Genomic DNA, 12,445 nt, shown 5'->3' with positions numbered 1-12,445 from the left:
ATAGTTTTCTGTACAGTGCAAGGTGGCGTAATTCTGGGTTTATCCTCAAGTGGGGGTATGCACTTGAGTATCTGGGCAGATCCTTAGCTGAAGCCTTCCCATGCAGGGGCTAGTCAGAAAGCCTGTTTGCATGTTCTAACAGCTGACTGTGTCCCTACCTGTATCTGTGCTGGTGAAAGTGTGAGACCAAGAGTGGGTCTGCAGCTTGTCACAGCAGTACAGTTAAGGGGAACCCAAGTTGGTGGGTCAGGCGGGCTCAGTGGTACTCCAGTTCCAAGTGGCACTCCAAGGGGAACCCGTCACATAGGGTTGAACCCAGCAAAAGGAAGTGTCAATGGCATCAGACATCATTTTTTTTTAGTTTTATAAAAGTGAAAAGTGACTGATGGTCCTGCAGCTGTGTTCATGCCAATGGTGGGCCAGCTGCAGTTCTATTCCTGCTGCTGCCCCAGAGTGCTGTCCCTGCTGCTGGAAAGGAGAAGAGTGGGAGCAGGAACAGGGACCCTCTTTAAGGGTCCTCAAGATCCCTTGCCATTTCCCCACCTGTGCTGATCACATGTAGGACATAAAGTTTCCTGGCCTGTATAAATCCAATAAACATTGATTTATAATAATCTTTCACAATCTGCTGCACTCTGTTTCGTAGCTTAGTATCATGCAAGGGTTTCATTTCTTTGGTTACCTTATGTGACAATGTTCCATATGTATTAATCAAAGCCAACCACGAAGCAGATAAGTTTTCTGTTTCTCCCTTTACTTGGTTAATGAGCAGAGCAACCATGCCCAGGTAGTAAAACAGAGGGAATCCAGTAATTCTCCTTTTCTAAACCAAAGTGCCTCTATTTTCTGATACACGTAGAGGTTGTTGTATTTTTATTTTGTGGGGTGTTTTTAACATTCTAGCAAAACACCCCACCAGCTCTGCCTCAACACTTAACTGTAATTATAGTCAGAAAAGTAACAATATAAAATGTTGTTTACTTATTCAGAATCACAGCTCCCTGTGCGTCTTGACATTTTGTTCTTACTGCTGTGACAAAAATAAAGTTTCGCTGTTAGTACTGCAGGAGAGAGGGGGATGGATTCTAATGGTGCTGCATTTCTGGTTCAGGAACTTGTTTACTGGCACAAAGATCCCAGTTTGATTTTCCAGCTCAAGATATATATCTAAGTTGGCAGTTCAAAAATTCATCTTTGTATCATGATGGACCCAAACCACAAAATGTAGATCAAGGTCTGGAGTCCAAAAACACACATTACAGACATTGGGGATGTTTGGATATGGGAAGGTTATTTGTTTGTTTTTGTTTTCCCAGGCCCATCTCTTCTTCTGACTTGTGAAGTGAGTGTATTTGATAAATAAGTCACTGAGGGAGGCTAAACTGGAATATGTAAATAATGTCTTAATTATAATCACTTTTTTGATTACTGTAGTATTAATTTAGATGGAATAAAGAGGCCCAAAGAATCAAAGGTGTTAATATTATCCAGTCACTGTCCAACATTAAATGGAGTTACACAGGGTTACGAGTTTAGTATAGAGAGACCTCAGCCTACTTAGTACCATGGCAGATACACCATTAAAGATCCTTTTAGCCTTTTATTAAAGATACAGAAGAAGAAGGAACAACAATAAAAGCATTTGAAATGTGAGGTATTAAGTAAGTCATTTTAACAACATCCCATGTTCCCTTTCCCTTTAAATATTGGAATTCTTTAAAGGGAAAAAATGTATGTGACAATCTCTTAGATGGAGTTAAACGTAGTACTAGCCACCTTTTTAGGGGAAAAGAGGGGTTAGTTGAAATGTGCTGGAGCTGTTGCTACTGTTGTTGTTAAAGTCCAATTCCATTTCCTAAAAGACAAAAAAAGACACACATGCAAGAAGGAAAAGAAAAGAGCAGACCAGAGAGAAAATGCTGCTGCTGTCTCTGGTGTTGACTTTGACTCACTGCTGGAAAAACACAGGCACAGCGCACGGTCTTATCAGCCACTCGGAGACCTGGCAAACTTGTACCGGCATTGGGCTGTTTAGGGCATTACATTTAGCTGCTTTTCTGGTCTCAGGCTTACAGCAATGTTGAAAAAAATGCAGTGTTAGCCAGTTAAGACAGGCTCTTTTAGGATTAGAATGAAGTAGGTGTAGGTTCCCAGGAGATGGTGGGTGTGACAGCCATGATAGTGAAGCTCACTCCTTCCCAATCTTTTTCCTTTCACTCAGCCAGCGTTAAGGTAGCCAGCTTTCCCTGCAAATTGTCTTTTATTAACGACCACAACAAATGGGAGTGATAGGTGGAGTAGCTCCTCCCCTCATTATTTTGTCCGCCAATTAGACCTAATTTTTGACATACCAATTTTGGTTCATTGATCTCCAGTCTCACACTGGTCTTGTTTACCACACATGATCTAAACACACTCTTGGAATGATATCAGTAGGCCTTTTTGTTTCAACTAATTCAATCTGTCTCTTTTTTGCATCTTTTCCCTTCAATATTTGTCATTATGAGGGTATTGTGACATTTTAGAAACTTGCACTCATATTTCACAATGGAGCTTATAATTAGGGTAAATTTGTAGGATAAATTTGTAGGCCCAATTCTTACAACTCTATAGCTGCACTTTAGAGGACATATTGGAATAATGTCACTCTTAGAGTTTAGCTCATTATCAGTGACATGGTGATGAATTTGCTGTGCTGCATTTCTCTCTGCACTTTGACAATGGAGGTCCACTCTCTCAAAATTGGATTGTAAAACTGCATCCATAAACTGTGATTGTGCAAGGAGTTGCATGTTGCAAAACCTGTATTTGCATAGACAAAATGTGAAGTCAGCCATCTTCCTACCTGATTTGCACATGGTAAAGTCCATTTGCAAGTGCAGCAGTTGGGAGTGAAGGAATTGTCAAGTACAATTTCAAGTGCTGTCTTTGTGGTGTTGAATAATGGTTTCCAATTACAGGTTTCTAATACTTTATCATGGGGATGGCTAGTCTGAAAAAAGAACAAGGAGAAGGGAGTGGGGCTGAACAGTCTAACACAAATTTGTGAGGACATGTTAGTCTCTTCCTCCTGTCAACTTCTTCATAGTATGTTTGCAGCCTTTGATTAATTCAGGGTGCCAAATGCACAGGGCACTACTAACAGACACTTTTACGCGAGCAGCTATTTGTAATTTATTACAGGAAATGAGATTTCTGAGTCACTTATATAGAGACATACAGACTTTTACTACCCAAATAAAAACAAGTATAATTGCAACCATACAAAAAGGAAGATAATTATAGAATTATCCTCCTGCACTGTGCACACTCACACACTTATGGAGCCTCATCACAGATGAAGATGAAAAGAATAGGAAGTGGAGAAGCTCCATAAGGAGGATTGAAGTTATGGTTTCCATTATCTTGTCATTCTGATGTCCCAACTAGGCTTGGTATGATTCTTTTATCATCCTTTTTCCTGACATCCCCACACATCCAGGGTCATATCTGATTAGGTCTTAGCCTCTTGCCCATGTTTGCTGTTCCAGGAGAACATAATTAGGGCTCCAATTAGGGTTACCAACCCTCCAGGCATGGCCTGCAGTCTCATGAAACTTGGCATCCATCTCCCAGTGACTATTGAATGCAATCCAGGAGATTTTAATAGGATATTTTACGAAAATGACATTATGTCATGTTGGGGGAGGGAGGGCGGGAATCTCCCATTATAGCTTCAGTCAGAGTTGGCGACCCTAGCTCCAACTGCTAGCGTAAGCTATTTGTGTTAATACATTTCTCAGTGGGTTTGATACGTGAGTGCAGTTGCTCCATGGATACATGTACCTCAAATCCCTTAATTCTGTAATTTAAGACCAGTTACTCCACAATGTGTGTGTTTATTGTTTATTGTGATATTGTTTATCACAAGATATGCATCACTAAATCTTATAACCCTAAGTCAAACACTTAGACTATTCAGGCCTTATGCTAGCTGATAGACTCTGTTAGACCTCAAACTTATTGCAAAGCCTCTTTCAAATACTTTTACATCTTATTTTCCCCTACTTGCATTATAGCTTTAATTGTTTTATCATCACTTCTTAAGCATCTTATCTTCTCCTAATATATAGATTATAGGTGGATCCTAGGTACAGGGCAAAGCTCAACAAATTAGTTAACATTTCTGCTCTTTCCCCCCAAACATACTGTCTCTGCTTCTCTAGTTTCATATGTTTGTCACTAATGCCAAACTCCTCTACTTTTGTCTGAATATTATTTCTTGCTCCCATGTTCCAGACCTCTTCTCCAATCTTACTATCATAGCTGTGGTGAGGGCAAGCCTGAAATACAGCAGTAGCTGATTTGGACATTATCTGTCAACCTGATTATGTGAGACTCAATTTTAGATGGTTATCATCCTTCTAATCAACAATAATATGTGGCAATTTATGATGATTTTTGATTTTGCTGATCTCCGCTGTCAGTACCCAGGTAAAAATGCATTTTTAAACTTAGCTCAAAAAAACCTTATGGTGATATAAATGAAAAGACTCAAATCTCATTCCTCTTAAAAAGAGAGAGAGAAAGAACTTCTGAACCTCAGAAAAGCTTAACTAAAGTCAATGGGAATGTAAAATGAGAAACAAAAGTAAGGGAGTAGAAAGAAAAACAAATACTGTATCTGAATAGAAAAACTCTTCAGAGTAAGTCAGAAGGAGCTGATGTAAGTCTTCACTAATTGGGAGGGTGGACTACAGTATGTTATGGAATACTGAGGGTTATGTAGGTTACTTCATATGTAGCAATAACTACAGATGAAACATGCTTACTCACTTGCTGTAGGGATATTATCAGAAATTCACATGTATTTAGGTACTGCAGCTGAGGATAAGGAGAGAAGGAAAAGTGGGGAGGAGCAGAGGCTGAGAATACAGCATGTGTTAAGAAGAGGCAAAGAGAGCCCACTCAACAGCAGACAGCATATGTGATATGTGCAAGGAATGCATTGTGCAAAGGAAGACAGCTATGATCCCAGCTATCAAGATCAGGACGCTGTGGGTAAGACCTAACAGTGCCCACAGAGAAAGCCACATGTCTGAATCTGGTCCTGTGCTCCTAGTGAAAAGGGCTGACCTCATTCCCAGGTGCCTTCTCCTTTGGTACAGGGGCAATAGCAAGATCAATAAATGAGTTGGTTAGAAAAGCACATCTGAATGTTGTCCAGTGTGAGTATATTGGCTGACTGGCAAAAATAGAGACTTTGGAAGAGTGAATAGGAAAAGTATGAATGCCCAAATCTTGGTGGATTGGTCCTAGTTTAGTGCACTGCAAAGAAGGGACTCAGTGGCTCACAAAAAATAAGAAAATATAAAGTCTTCTAACAGCAGTTAGTACAAAATTATATATGAATTGTCATAGCCTTGCATATCAGAGAATAGCACTCAGTGTAGTGCAATAATTTTTGCTAGCTTGACATTAAGCCAAAGGCCTGTGAGGCCTGCAACATGAAATTTAGGATAGCATGGCAGGAAATATCACCAGGAAACACTGGCATCATGGGTAGCAAAAGAGTAAGTAGCCGCTGTTCCACAAATAACGACATACAGAAAAGCAGCAGTAGCAGATGTTTAAGTAGAACACTCTCTGATGGTGTTTATTATTAGGGTGTGCACAATATGGGAAGGAGACCCACTTTTTTCAAAAAAACCTCACAGTATTCTACATTAATTAAACTAGTGGGTGGGGGTATGGGACAACACTTTTTTTTTTTTAAGCTTAAACATGCTTACTTGAAAAGGAGGAGGAAACAGAGTTGAAAGGAATATTTTCTTTCTTCATATATGTCCTGCACATGCAGTCCACAGAAAAAGTAGCACTGCATTGCATTTTTTTGTCAAAATGGGTTTGTTTGTTTTCCTTGGGCATTTGGGAGAGTCCAACCTTATTGGGAATTTCAGAAAGAAATGTAAAAATAGGAACAGTGATGCTGCTGAAGCATATTTTTCTTTGATACTAAGGCCCCTTTTTACACCACTCTGGCATTGTTAATGAGCCTTATGAGTCATAAATTAATGAGTCATAAATTAAGTTTATGCCTACTTTAAGACCCTTTTACACACCAGACCTGTGTAAAAGAGCTTTAGTGAAATATGAAGTTGTCCCTTTATTTCGATTAAGAAGTTTAACCTCTAGAGATGTGGTTTCATATTTTACACTATAGTAGCCATTAGCATTTCCTGCAAAGTATTTAATGGCCCACTTTGGGTAAAGCAGCCTTTTCTTCATGTAATGAGGCTACAACAATATGTATAATTTACTATAATGAATTACGTAGTCATAAATGCGGGGAGGAATGAATTTAAGCAGATCACATGTGGTTTAATTTATGTTATTTTTATCATGTAGCTTGATTTGCATCTCTCTCCTATATATTTTTGTATGTTCCAGTTGCTCAGATTCTGATCTCCTTAATTATGTTTCATTAGCAGTATACGGTATACATCCTTACTGCTGGCTTATTTGTTTAATATAATTTGTTATTGAAGAAAATGACAATTTTGCATTGTATATTGAAATTATATTGATTTCTAGTGAGTGTGCAATGAGTCAATGGAAACAAATAGAAGGGGCGGAGAGCTGTCTCTGCACAGCACCCCGGATCTGTAATTCCACAACACCATCCCTACTTTCCCAGGACCTTCCACAAGATAGGGTGGGCTTGAAGTGGGATGAAGGAACTTACAGGGAAACATGCATCCTTTTCCCAACCCACGGATGTAAAATGTATCCAAAATCTAATCCAAAAGCTGCTGTATTAATTTTCACAAGGGGAGGGTCCCTTTGTACTGAGAGCCACCCCACCATTCAGGAAGAGTCCCGAATTCAGGAAAGTCATGGCAGCCAGGAAAGCAAGGGGCATGGAGCTGGTGCATAGCCCTCAGGCCTCTATGTGCATAGCCCTATAACTCTATTGGATTGCTCGAGATCTGCAAGTACACTTTGTCTATGGGGTATGTCTACATTGCAATAAAAAATTCCATGGCTGGCCTGTGCCAGCTGACTCAGGCTCATGAGGACTGGACTGCAGGGCTGTTTAATGGCAGTGTAGTCATCCGGGCTTGAACTTAAGCCTTGGTTCTAGGACCCTGTGAGGTGGGAGAGTCTCAGAGCTAAGGCTGCAACCTGAGCCAGAAAGACTACACAGCAATTAAACTGCCCAGCAGCCTGAGCCCCACAAACCTGAGTCAGCAGTGTAGACATACCCTATGTGTCCTTCTAGTTTACTTATAGATAGGTTAGGTCAAGCAGCCAGAGTCCGTGATGACAGGCACAGGGTTAGTAAACAACAGAACCACAACTATTACTGGAAAGAGGGTACAAAGGCAGCTCTCCTTCTGCTGGTGATGACAAAAACAGTTTTGCTTACTCAGTGAGGAAGGAAACAGAGAGACACCCTGAAATCCCACTCAAAACTACTCTCTCAGACAGGGAGGAGCCACATCTTTTTAGATACCATCCATGGATGTGCCCAGAAACATCCATTCACCCAACCAGCACAGTTACTCTGATATACTTGTATTTGCTGGGTAATTAGGTTAGGAATTTTTAATTCAATATTTTCAATTAAAGACACATTTAACAGTTTGTATAAGTCATAATGAAATACTCCAATTTGTTTATTCCTGATTTAGGCCTCCCTCCAGCATCCAGAACCACTCAATACAGACACTTAGAGCTGCAGAGGGCCCCACTGAAGGCAGATTCTTAAGACCTGAAAATACTTCTGGGAACACAGAGGCGCTGTCTTTCTGAGTTGCCAGAGGGTACTTGGCCACAATTCCACCCCTTTCCTCAAGCACCCACCCCCCCGCTACCTCTTCCCACCCTGTTTTGTCCCATCCCCAGTGTGTGCCAGCCCTCGCTCTTCCTCCTCCCTCCAGTACCTCCTGCATGCCGCTGAACAGCTGATCACTGGTGGCGCAGGGGGGAGGCGCAGGGGAAGGAACTGATCGGGGGGGGGGGGGGCTCCCGGTGGTTGCTGAGCACCCACTGTTTTTGTTCTATGGGTGCTCCAACCCCGGAGCACCCACAGAGTTGGCACCTACGTGGGAACACATAATCTCATTCTGGAGACAGAAATTGTTGTCCTTCCTAAGGTAGGAAAAAGTTTCCTATCTGCCATCAATATCTCAGCTGAATAAATGGTAATGCTATTACTTGAGCTGTAAAGTGATTGATACTCTTTAATACTATACCATCAATGGTGATGTTTGTTTCAGTGGTAATGGTTGATGAAGCAGTTGGGCGAGGTCTTCAGTTTTTTCCAGGATGATAATGAGTCCAAAATGTTTGTTTGCCTCTGAGAACCTGTCAAGGATAAGCTGTAAGTTACTTTCAGTCTGAATAAGTAGAGCACAATCAACCACAGAAAGGGCTTCACATATGAATTCCTCAAGAAATTCTGTCTTTGAAGTAAGCCTTTGGAGATTGAAGAGTTTTCCATCTATTCTGTACCTTACGTAGGTGCAGGGTTTTTGCTGTGTAATTCAGAATGACTGCAAAGAGACTAAAAAAGGTCAGTACCAGAACACAGCCTCATTTAACATCTTTAGATATGAGAAATGGTTTATAAAGGTCACTATCTGAAAGTACTTGACAAGACATTTTTTTGTAGATTGACATATGATGTTAACAAATTTGGTAGGACAGCCAAACATTTTGAGAATTTTCCAGATGCCATTTCTTCTTAGTATCAAATGCTTTTTTTTTGATCAATGAAGACAGCATACAGTTCCATGTTTTGTTCAACACATTTTTTCTTGAATCTGTCTCACAATGAAAATTCAGTTACTTAAGTAGTCATGAAGTACCTAATGTCAATCCCCACTCTAATTAGTGGTGTCCGCTTATTTCTGAGAAGTAATCTGTCTATTACATATTCTATTTTTCCAAATGGAGATCTTACAGAGCAGAACCTAAAATAAAGCTAGAGTGATGGACAGCAGATGGTTGAGAGAGACAGAATGAGATGGAGCCAATGGAAGGAGATCAGAAATGTGAGTAATTAATAGTGCAAGTGATACATTACTCATATGCACAATCTTCATGAAGTTGCAAATATCTTGGTCCACTGACTAACAAAATTTTCTTGGACAGTTCCATCAATCTTTAAAGTAAGATAACTGTAAATGCAGGAACATTCTTTGAGAAGTATTCTTTACAATCACTGTAAAATGGTCTTTTCCTGAAGCATTGACCAAAAAGAGATTCATTAGTTTACTGTATGGTAGGTTTACCTTAAATGTCATTAAGGTGATCCTGCCAGTTTTCCAATTAGCCATTTCACATTTGTAAAGTGAATGATTTTAAGCAAATCTAGTTTTGTAATCCCTTCACCATTTACTTTCCTCTTTATTATATTGCAGTTCAGGTTCATTGATCTTCATGTCAGGATAATGTATCTATTTAGTTGTGCAAATGATTCCTATTATTTAAAGTATTTATCTGATGAGGTTCAACAAGGACAAGTGCAGAGTCCTGCACTTAGGACGGAAAAATCCCATGCACTGGTACAGACTAGGGACTGAATGGCTAGGCACCAGTTCTGCAGAAAGTTACAGTGGACGAGAAGCTGGATATGAATCAACAGTGTGCCCTTGTTTCCAAGAAGGCCAATGGCATTTTGGGATGTATAAGTAGGGGCGCTGCCAGCAGATCGAGAGACGCGATCGTTCCCCTCTATTTGACATTGGTGAGGCCTCATCTAGAGTACTGTGTCCAGTTTTCGGCCCCACACTACAAGAAGGAGGTGAAAAAAATTGGAAAGCATCCAGCGGAGGGCAACAAGGGGACTTATGAGGAGAGGCTGAGGGAACTGGGATTGTTTAGTCTGCGGAAGAGAAGAATGAGGGGGGATTTGATAGCTGCTTTCAACTACCTGAAAGGGGCTTCCAAAGAGGATGGGTCTAGACTGTTCTTAGTGGTAGCAGATGACAGAACGAGGACTAATGGTCTCACGGTGCAGTGGGAGAGGTTTAGGTTGGATATTAGGAAAAACTTTTTCACTAGGAGGGTGGTGAAGCACTGGAATATGTTACCTAGGGAGGTGGTGGAATCTCCTTCCTTAGAGGTTTTTAAGGTCAGGCTTGACACAGCCCTGGCTGGGATGATTTAGTTGGGGATTGGTCTTGCTTTGAGCAGGGGGTTGGACTAGATGACCTCCTGAGGTCCCTTCCAACCTGATATTCTATGATTCTATGATCTGTTTTGTTAATTTAGTGCCAGACTGAAAACAGAAGTGGTTGACAATTTTCAAATTTGATATTTCAATTAAAAATGTAAAGTTTTGCTTTTTTACGGAGTGGCCAAAATTTAGCTATTCAAAATTTTGTCAACATTTTACAGAAATAAATTGATTTTTTTCCATGAAATGTCTTTTGCATTTTTCAGCTAGCTGTAATTGAAATCCATGGACACTGAAGTGCTCTATTTATCCGCAGTGCAGGGAAAGCCTGGGCAACAGCAGTACAGTCTTCCTCACATCACAGCACCTGAAATCTAAACTGGAGACATCATCTCTAGGAGTGAGATCATACTTCAGCTTCCATGTGAATTCAATCTTTGTTTTCTCTGATGAGACTACCATGTTGATGAGCAGGAGGACAGACAAGAGCAAAAAGTCCACAGAGACCCATATAATTGCAACAGAGTGTTAGTACCATCAGTAAATATTAAAACTTTTAGTTCTTTTTTCTGAGTATTTGATTTAGCTATATATATTAACTATTCTTTAGAATTTGTATCTTCAACAAAGAGTATATCTGAATTCTAAGGCCCAGAACACTGGTCCTTGAGTGATAAGTAACCCTATTTTAGGGATTTTATCTATTATGCTATATTTTAACAATTTTGGATGCCTTCATGTCTATGTAACTCCAAATATTCCTGAAAACCATCTCCCTTAAGTATATATAGACTTGGGAAACTAATAAGGGATGATTGTTATAGCAGATGTTTCTTTGAAGAATGATGGTTGGGTAAGAAGGATCCACTAAGAGATATTATCTTGAAGAATAGTTAGTCTTCCCAGCTGTAAATAATCATGCCTCCAAACATAAATTAGGTAAACTGGGAATGTATAGAAATGACATCACAACATATGTTTCCAGGAGAATGTTCTTGGCAATGAGGTTTCCTTTGTCTGAAATCCTATATAATGATGCTGATATGGGAACTTGGAAGAATGAAAACTGTGCAGATGCTGGAGAGACACATATCCAGCTCTTAATCTGACTATGTGGTGGTAATGTATCTATATAGTGCTGTACTAATCTCTGATTGATAATCTTAGATTAAATAATTCCAGTTGAGCCTGTTATTTTAACAATCTTGAGTCATTTAATTCTGACACACAACAAGAGGTTAGTTAATAACCCATAAGTGATATTGGTAAGTCAGGACTACTTCTGTGTCTGGTGTGATCTACTGTATCAACACTAAGTGGTACACACAGGTGTAACAAGGAAAAAATGGGTGGTGGTTTTGTGTTGTGAAGACAAGTACATTTAGGAATTGGACTCAGACCTCTAGTTCATTTTAAAAAGACAATAAAGAGAATCTGACTCTTAGTCACTACCGGTCTGGGATGAAGTTGAACCTGCACTTTAGAATCAGTGAGCAAGATTAACTCCCCCTTCAGCAGCTTGAGCTAGCATCCAACGTTGAGAAACTATGTAAGTACAGCTGGGGACAATTGGCCACCCGGCAGCCCAACAGTCAAGCTGCCAGCATTGGGTGGTGGAAGTGGAGGTAGGGATTGTATGTCTAGTTCTGGAAGGGACTCCATGTAAATATGCTAACACCTACAGGGTTGGACATAGGATTTCTGTCACATCCTTGGGCTCCACATTATTAGATAGTCATATTCTTTGCCTTCTCTATGCAGAAACAATGAGAGAATGTGTTGGGTTCTCTGAGCTTTCATCTGCACAACTTGTTGTAGCTGTGTTGGTCCCAGGATAAGATATTACATCACCCACCTTGTCTCTCCAGCTTTATGTTGAAACTTTTCCTTTACTTCTTATTGTGTGAGGGGATGACATGTGCTAGCGTAATTAAATTGTGGTTTGAGGAATGAATGCTGAATCATTAAGGCATTTATCCTTTTCACAGACAGCACTAGACAATATATGAAATGTTATGCCTCAGTTACTTAATCATTTGTATATACTGAGCCACAGATGATATCAATCATATAGACCTATATTTTTAGCTGAAAAGAAAGCAACTCTTAGAAGGTAGTGGGAGGAGAGAAGGGGAATTATGAACTTAAATCTTCTGTGGATTGGGTGTTTGGGAGACATTTCATTTTTCTTCAGACTTCTATTAAACTTCTCAAAGATACTTGGAGCTTAGCAACAATGTTCCATGCAGTGGCGTGGCAGACTTGATTCATTCATCTCTC

Source organism: Dermochelys coriacea, chromosome 4 (genome assembly GCF_009764565.3).
Source record: "Dermochelys coriacea isolate rDerCor1 chromosome 4, rDerCor1.pri.v4, whole genome shotgun sequence".
NCBI classification, from domain to species: domain Eukaryota; kingdom Metazoa; phylum Chordata; order Testudines; family Dermochelyidae; genus Dermochelys; species Dermochelys coriacea.
Note: the sequence above shows the minus strand (reverse complement) of the source record.